The 10,010-nt window shown below is 34.4% G+C and overlaps 1 pseudogene; it reads right to left on the bottom strand.

Annotated features, from left to right (window-relative positions):
* Window positions 1-5,920: 5,920 nt before the first annotated feature.
* LOC128247493 (5S ribosomal RNA) lies at window positions 5,921-6,040 on the bottom strand (annotated as a pseudogene).
* Window positions 6,041-10,010: the final 3,970 nt, after the last annotated feature.

Here is a 10,010-nt window from a genome sequence, read left to right as displayed (position 1 = left end):
ACTAATATCAAACTGTGTTTTTATTAAGTGCACTAACTGGAAGAAAGTTGAAAAGAAATATTAAAAATATAAGATATTTCAATGTTTTGAAGTAAAAAGCAAACTTCGCTAAAATATTTCATATCTTTAAAGAATCGATATTAAAAGCATTACGTGAATATTGTTATGTAGCGAAATATTTTAAAACGACATTTTTGATATAAGTATTAAAATTATGTAACTAGTTACAATATTCGAAGCAAAATTAAAATTACACTGGTTGCTATAATCATAAAAGTAACATTTGGTGACAGAGAGAATGAAATGTTTCGCTTCAAGTGTTTTCAGTTTTCAGTTCACAATTAAATTAGGACCTTTAACATTTTAATAATCCTTATCATAGTTCCAAAATTTTTAACTATTATTTCTATGATTGTCATTATTAAAATTTTGAAATTATAGCTTGCCATAAATTCCGAACAAATATATATTGTATTCGTAACACATGACATCGAATTTTTTTTAAATAAATAATATCTGAGAAATAGCCCCGATTCTGTAATATATATTTTTATTTTATCTTTTAATCAATAGGACATATCGTCCCCTTTACATGATTCCTTACAAGATTTCTGGGACTGGTGGAAAAAAAGTAGAAAAGTGTCCTTAAACTGAAGATGATACTCGATTGCTTTCAACCGTGTAGACTTCGATTAACGCACCCAACCTGTCAGGTGGTAATGTTACGCTGAGCAACGGATTAAATCTTTTATACGAGTGAACCATGGTGAGGTTGAACATCTTTAGTCCGGTATTTTGTGTTCCAGCAACTTCCATAGCCCGCACGTTTTGAAATTACCGCCATTAGTTTGCATATATGCCTCCGGGTGGCACTGTTAGGTGCCAGGCTTGTTTATATTATTCTGGATCAACCAGATGAGTGCCTTTGATACACTCTAGTTGACTTAATATATTCAGCTGTATTTCAATGCCTCAGGATATCATTGAAAAGACTAAAAGGTACAGAAGATGGTACTGATTAATAAAAAGGAAGTTATTTTGAATCGGCTGTGACGACTTCAACATTTCTATACCAAAACGATACAATAATTTTTTATCTTTGTGTAATAGACATTAGCGAATGAGAATAACGCAATATCACTTCTAGGAATGTAAAATAATAGCGTTGGTAGAAACAAGCATGAAACATTAGTTAGTGTGTATACTTTCTATAAAACCATAACGATTATATAAATCATATTTCTTTAGTTACAAAGCAAACCGATATTATCTATAATAGAATATACACAGTTTTCCTTTTTTAATTTAAAGACCATACGTTTCTACTATTTAACTGTAAATAAACATAACTTAAAATTCCAAGAATAAAACATTCAAAGGTTGATAGATAGATGCGACATGCTATGAGTCAACTTTTGAAAGCGCAGTTAAATGGAAAAATGTATTTGCTGTATATGTTCTTGATAATATTGTGCAAGCTGTATTGTGTTTTTTTATAGCTTGTACGTACATGTTAAACGTGAATTTCGGTTAGTATTAGCATTTCAAGAAAAGCTACGTAATTGGATTGGAATAACAATGTTTATTTCAAAACAGTCAGAAACATATATAATATTCTTAGGTTTCTGGATATCTGCACGTCTAAAAAGTGTAAAATCCAGAACAAAAAATAATATGAATATAAACAATGAAACAAAGTTATGCTTTTCCACATACAACTATATATGCTCAAGTGAGCAAACTCTAAAACTAACGTTATTGAACTAACAAACGAACTTATAAAGTACATACTGAGACATACAATTACTTCAGTAGAAACATATATGCGCATACATGCAACTTATTTAAAGCTACATAAACATTATATAGTTTTGCCTTCAGATGAAGTAGATTATATCCATAAATATGCACCAAGCATATAAATGCATTTACATGTAAAAGAAGATATACATTTTTTGTTCATTTTCATATTCGTTCATTCGCTTCTCCTGCCACATCGACCAATGAAGTCATCGAGCCAGCCACCCATCCATCATGAATATATGTGCTCAGTCATGCACGCGCTCTTCTCAAAGCGTCTTTATCATTAACGCTCTATTGAAAGAATATCATTGCTGCTACTGCTAAGGGAGCTACCATGCAGCTGCTATAGCTACTGCCAAATTTATCAATTTTCAGAGTTGCTGTAGCAGAGAATCCTACTGCAAATGCGTTCACTATGCATAGATCCTGGAAAGCACCAGCCAAAGGAATATATATTATGTAGTGAATTTTTCAGATCAATACTATAGGGAATAAATATCTTAGAATCAGTTTATTAATATTAATGCCGTTGCACAAAAATAATCATGACAGTCCACAAACAGAACAATAACGAAATTATCTCTATATCAATGTAAAATCTATGAAGTTATAAATTCTTTTTAGAAGCAATCAATGACTGGGTGCTGAGAAAGCATGCGCATGCTCTTTTAGTTAGGTGGCTTAGTGCTATATTTAAGAGTACCATTATCTTAGACATAAAAAGCACGGGCCATATGCATCTGGAGTTTCCCTTAGGTTCCACGTATTAATGGTGAGCTACTTTTTTATTTTTTAAATGCTTGTAAAAAAAGTGCCACACATCTATGAATCTATAGCTGTTACTTTGGAAGATATTTATTTTAGAATAAAGTTCCGATTGTAACATTCAGATGACTTTAATAATTCTAAAAAATGCATCGTACATTTGTTTGAACTATGTATGACTTCCGAGACTCAAGTACACCGATATTTTGTCATAGATGACATGCATTTAAGACTTGAATTTCTGCAATTTTTGTTTTGCTTTTCTTCTTTGTATTTGACAGTAATCATTCAAAGCATATTTTTTTTAAAATATCGGAGACTTACTAGTTTAATAGCATCCATTAATAGACGCTAAAGAGAGCCTCATGACAAATCTTTTGTTTTTCCATCTGGCAACGGTAATTTTAACTGAACGACTTGACTGTTTTAGAATGAAACAAGTATCTGACACTGACTAGCAACAGTTTACTATAAAGGTATAAATATGAACTTATCAATATGAATACTTTATTTTCTTTCAAAACAAATAACATTAAGAACAATTTACTTTGGAGATGAATAAACTCTAAAAAAATATAAATACTATGATACATATCACCGTTGTTAAGATAAGACCTGAGTGCTGTTATTGTTGTAAGACTTACCGACCAACTAAGCTTCTTGAGAAATGGTTTTGGATAAGCTGATCTTTATGTATATGAACATGAAATACGTCATATAATAATATATTTCTATATATGAAAACATTCAATGCTATGAAGAAACTTTAAGATTAAAATCTGGAGTTAAAATCTGAAGATAGTGTCAAACTAGATATGGGATAAGCAGAGGTCTGTTACTGATAAATCATGTAAATCAGTACAACGGACAACCAGTAACCAAACCTGCAAATTCATTAAGCTTGTTTGCTAGGAAGGTGAATTCTTAGAAATCCTTCGGAACGAAAATCAAAGCTCGTCAAGAAGGGTGAAATAATTCGGTAGAGTCAATGGTCATCCAATACTGACTAGGTGTACCGTAACAAGACTTCAAGTAGGCAAAGATGCATCACAGTACGGACGTCTGCTGCCTATTCGTTGCAGTCGCTGGCCTGTCCTTGCCCTCTGTTTACTACCAAAGACTGCTTCGGCAAAACCTACTATCACTTAAATCTCTTGGCAGTAGCCCTAATAAATCATATCAACTTGTTAAAAATGCACTGGATAAATCGTCACCCGGTTAACGAAGATTACGTTGGCTGTTCCCCACTCCAAACAGAAACAAAAGTTTTACTTGAATACAAGACAGAGAGCCTTTATCTTTGCCAATAGAATATCAAGACACTACTAGAGAGAGGAAAAACAGGCCAATTAGAATAGTACACCACATGTGGCTCTTGATCTGGAAAGATATAGCAACCTTTTGTGAGGCAGAACTCCTAAAATATGGTACTATCAAAGATATGGGGCATATATCCTTGATAATGTTGTTTATAAACCACAGGCCTGGAAGGATGCTAGCATAGTACCCAGGCTCAAGAAGTATAGCACTAATGAATGCCGTTACTATCAAGCCTTTTCTACAGTTGTTGGAAAGATCCTTGCAAAACTGTTGCTCAACAGGCTGTAAGAAAATTGTAGTCCTTTTGCCTGGAACTCAATGTAGGTTCAAGGGAGAAAAGTGCATCATTGATACACTATTCTGTCTCTGTTAAATCCAGTTAAAAGTATAGAAGAACAGAGCATTGTATGTGGTATTCACTGACTTTACGAAATTGTAACGAAAATATGATGGTCGGTTACTAAGTATGGCGGTTATGTATAACGATATGGTGCATCAGACTAATGAATGAAGAAGAATATTAATTGCTTGTTGAGATGGCCATTTTATTTATGTCATTAGTATGATAGTCGTTACACTGTAGAAAATACAACTTCTTCAAGTTGCAGTACACAAGTTATTTGTTGATCTCGAATCCATTACATAGGTGGTAAATTCATCTGTGAGTCACTACTACAGAGAGAGAGAGAGAGAGAGAGTAAGAGTAAGAGAGTCAAGGCAGATACAAACAGTAAGGATTGCATTGTCCCTCGAACAAGGGTGTTATTCTCCATTGATACCTGACAGAAGGAAGATGGAAGAAAGAGAGACGTGATCTTGGTTGGCGCCAAGTGACCAAAGAGATGCACTTGTCTTTGGTTGTGTATTCATAAACTTCATAACTAAATATAAGGTCGAGCTAATCAAAGGGTTTTTCCTCTGCATCAGTTTGGACCTATATCTGATTCATCAAAGATCAAGAGGTCAGCTTATTTTCATAAGTCTCCTAGTGTAAAAGGTTAGAACAATGGGCCGAGAAATTGCTGAAAACTGTGGATTCAGTTCTGAATCCTGGTTCAGAAATTTGGCAGTTGTTCCCTACAAAAGCATCTGATACAGTAAGCTAGGATTCAGCCTAAACTAGGTCTTCGGAAGGTTTGAATGTCCTGAAAAATTCCTTTCTGTCATAAAGTCACTTCATGATGAAATAAGGGCTTCAGTTATGCTGCTGAAAATCAGCTCTATGCAGTTTTATGTTTCAGTGGGAATCAAATAGGACTGCGTGTTAGTGTTAGCATTGTTTTCACTTCTATAAATTCTTAATGAGTTATTCTGCAACTCAGCTGAAAGTGTAAACATAGAGACAGGATATGATTTTGACCTACTGAAGTTATCACACCATAAGATATGTCTAAGAGCGCACATATCTTAGTGAGAGAACTGTTGATTACGGACAGTTATACCATAGTCTTCAATAACGAAGAGGAATGCACCGTTTGTTGATGGTTTTTGTTTAATAGTGCTACTTCAAAGTTCGATCTGAATATCAACATCCAGAAGATTAGTGTTAGATGATAGAATCTGAAAACACCACCATCGAATCTTGGTACCTGGACGTTACAATCAGAAACGATGGATGACTCAGCGAAAAACTAGAGCGTAGGGTAAACAAGATGAACTCGGCGTTCAGAAGTTTGAAAGTTTGAAAGTGAAGTGCAAATCTATCGAGCAAGTCTTGGCACTCCGTCGGTTACGACAAACGTTTTGGTTGGTCTGATCGACGGAATAGCCAGCTCGTGAAATCAATGTGCAAGTCACTGAGTACTTCACAGACACGCATTCCCTTAACGTAGTTCTCAGCATAGCATAAAATGTGACAAGGCTGGCCCTTTAAATTACAGGTACAGCTCATTTTTTGCCAGCTAAATAGTCTGGAGCATCGTGAAATAAAGTATCTTGATGAAACACACAACGTGCCACCGGAAATCGAACTCACGACCTTACGATTGCGAGCCGAATACGCCTAACCACTAAGCCACGCACCTTCACGTTATGCTTACAGCATCTTAGGTTTCCCAAGCGGTCACCCATCAAAGAACTAATTAGGCTCGACGCTGCTTAATTTCGATGATCGGACAAGAACCGATGCATTTAATGTGATATGGCCGTAAACAATATTACCTACGTATTATACGGATAGAAGACATGGGAGTTACACCATAATGATAGACCTGATACAGATTATAAACATTATCTGGTTTAGCTTCAGGAATGTTATTATTCTAGAAAAAGTATATGAGATATATTTGTACAACGAAACCATTGCTTGTTTACACTCGGTTCCAAAGACGATTAATATTTCCCCGTCGGCTAACGATACGAAAATTCAGGGTACACCACTTCTAATATACAAGGATGTGATTAAATCCAAATTTAAATTGGACATTGACGCTCAAAACAAGATCACAGTGTCCTTGTAAGAAACTTATGGATGAGAGAGAACCAATTTTGATACCACTCGTTACCACACACACAGACACACTCACATACATATATGAAGAGTCATCGTCGATATCGACGGACCTATTTGGTATCGATATCATAGCCACCTCTTGTTTTCTCAGCATTTCTGTGCCTATACGTATTCTAATGACATTGAAAAATGAATATCCTTCTCTTTTTCTTTCTCACACACACGCATATACACGTGTGCTTATGCGTACATAAGCACACACACACACAAACACACACACACACACACATGACTCTCCGTTTAAATGGCATATTGACATACACAGTAATAAAATACATAATTTTCAAATTCCTACATATTTGTTCTATCGTCATGACTTTCTTTTTATATTAAAGCTATATTTCGGTCATCCTTCGTTTCAAAATCATTATCAAGTGTGCTAAACGTACGTGTCTCTTGACTGTATTTAAGCACGTATCTTCCTCTCCTTTTATACATGAATATTATTCAAACATACTCTTGATACCACACTTTCAATCTGCAATCATTTAGGATCTTAAATCACAAACGAATTAGTCTCACTCAACATCTTCACATTCAACTGCACCAGAACAAAACTACATCCGGTACACATATTTATGTTATCTTGCACCCCATTTTCAATATGCATAAGTAATTCACAATATTTCCAGAATACTCGCAAAATCAAGCCTCACGATTATCTCTCAGAATTAATTCTATGGTGATGTTTCAGCATTAATCCTCAATTACAATACTGTTACAACTGCATTCCACAATGTAGACGTTCTCTTTACTTCCAAAAAATACTTCAACTCTGCTTATTTTCTGATGCTCCTCATAGTTCAAATACCAACTACTGTGTACTGTCACTAAAATATCTAGGAACTGTTAGCGTTCTGCCTAAAGTGTAAAATAAATCAATATAGCTGAATATCAAATATTCACATATCAATATGATAAACCACTTGTATTTCTGTCACTACTACATTAGCTTCTTAGAAAACTGCATACGGCAGTCATCTAATCTATCCGTTGCACTCAATCTTTTCCTCTCGTCAGCTCTACTGCTCATCAATCTTCAAACCCACAGTTAACACTCAACACAATCCTTTATCATTTTCCATTGAAAATCAACGGTTAGGCTTGCGTGCATCACCTGTGTCACCTTTAACTTTTAGAAATAACTTTGAAAAGTATAACAGAATTATATTTGCAAAGATCGGAGCAGCACACTTGTTTTAATCAACCACTTGACTTAAAACTTATTTCTTTGGATTCAAACTTAACTTATACTCGGTGGATTTAAACCATTTATTTTTTTTTTCTTTTGCCGTTTATAGATTGTAATGTTGCAGTAAAAGGAAAGCCATGTTTTCTACCTAGCGTACTTAAGACTCTTGTGAACCTGACATTTTGCGTTAAAACCAAACCCATATAGATGCCAGTGTGTGGAAATTATCACAGTTCAATTGACAAACATTAACAGCTTTTTATCACGAAGAGTGTAAATCTGTGTTAGTCGAAGAGTAAATCAGGATATTATGTTTACAAGATAATCTAATATTAACAAAGTCTTGGTTGCGCTCGTTGCCGTTTCAGTACATAGTTGAAGCTATTTCATTTTATTCATATCAAATCGTATAAAGCACACGCAAACGTGATACATGCCAATGTTCATAAAATTGTACATGTGCTAGGATTAAACATTAATTTTCAGTTCTAAATCAGTTTAAATATATATACTAAAAGATTCGAACTCTAGCTATAACAAAAAAAAGAGACTTTTTATACACCTTGGCTTTAGCTTTATGCAAATGAGAAATGCAAATGTGCTACCTTCATACATTTCTCGCTAGTAACATAAACTGGTATGACTGGAAATAAGGATTGCCAGGTCCACAGAAAGGGTACCTCTAGTCATTAAAAGTCTTCAGATGTATTCTGGGTAAACAATTAATGCAATTCTTAACTGATTATAATGTATCAAACAGCGATAAGGTTTCCTGTATATTATATTACGAGTTGAAAACCTTGAATTAGCTGAGATTATCCACAAAACTGTTCAACTACAACACCCTATAAAGACGTCTAAAATCAAAGAACAAGTAAATAAGATGGCATAATTTAATTTGACTTTGATTTAATGTATAATTTTGAAACGTATAGCTTTAATGCTTAGGTTAACTGGTGGTAGCAACGGCATGTTTCTGACTATTAGACCTCTTTAGTGAAGTGAAGCATAATCAACTCAGATGGCAAGACTTATCAAAATATATAAACATGTAAAGAATAAAGTGAGTTGATTACAAAAATATCGACATTATGGTTGACGGAATAAGCTAAACCATAGGAGATTGTTCTGCATAATAACAGTTAATTATAGTAGGGTTTCACACTTTAATATAGTTAGTTAAAAAGCTTTGAACAATTGACATTATTCGTACAGTTAGTAAAGTATTTGATATCTAAAAACAACAGCAGAATAAATAACTCCAGTAATTCACTTAACCGAATGAAGTCTCTGGAAAATATAGAAAATAAAGAATAGTAGACATGGTCGTTAACCGAAGTGGAGAAACCAATCAAAGTATGCCGGCCTACACGAACGCAAAGGAAGCATATTTTTGGTAAGACTAATTATGATTACAATACAGAAAAGAAAAGGGATTTACTAACACCAATGAGGAATATCAATAATATGGCTAAGCAGAAAGTGCAGAATGCCATGGATAATTTATCTCTTTTATTATTTATATTCATAATCAGCAACAATACTAATTATTAATTACATTTGCTCTTTCACTCTGTCTCTCTCTGTTTCTCTGTCTCTCTATCTGTCTATCTATCTCTCTTTCTATCTCTCTCTCTCTCTCTCTCTCTCTCTCTCTCTCTCTCTCTCTCTCTCTCTCTCTCTCTCTCTCTGTATATGTGTGTATGTGTGTATGTATGTTTGTTTATATATATCTTTATATAAACATGAGTATATATATACTCATGAACGACTCTAAGATGCCTAAACGTATATAAATGTACTTTCGCACAATGCAAGTGGGAATGAAGTTTGAGTAACCGTTAATATAATTTAATTTAATTTAAGGTATGGATGACTTAAGTTTACTTTTTACCTCCCCATTCATACAAAGTAAGTAGCTATTTCGCTTTGCGATTACGAGTGCGCCAAGCCTCACGTGTGCGTATGCTCACATTTTTGCGGATGCTTGTATGAACGAGTGTACTCGCGCCATGCAGCTTGCCCGAGGGCGTTTATACATTCGTATTTGTTACAGGTTATGTTCAATACCTTTCTCGCTGGATTGCGTGTTCGTTACTCTTTTTGCCATCTGTGATTTTATTTTTGATCTTCCATATAAATGAAAATATTTCCTCCGTCTGCTTGCTTTTCTTTCTACAAAACGGGAAGTTACATTACAGAACAGTTATTTTAACGAGTTGCAAATTATCACCCCACGAGATACATCTGCACCGCCGGATGCTCCTGAACCAGTTGTTGAGTGTCCCACCCATGATGAGCGGATTCTAGATGTGTCGAAACAATTGTCATAATTAATAATAAATTCTCGTATGTTCCATCTTCCGTCTATCATTTGCCATATATATATATATATATATATATATATATTTATATATA

Source organism: Octopus bimaculoides, chromosome 3, assembly GCF_001194135.2.
Source record: "Octopus bimaculoides isolate UCB-OBI-ISO-001 chromosome 3, ASM119413v2, whole genome shotgun sequence".
Lineage (NCBI taxonomy): Eukaryota > Metazoa > Mollusca > Cephalopoda > Octopoda > Octopodidae > Octopus > Octopus bimaculoides.
Note: the sequence above shows the minus strand (reverse complement) of the source record. Positions and strands in the feature narration are given on the sequence as shown.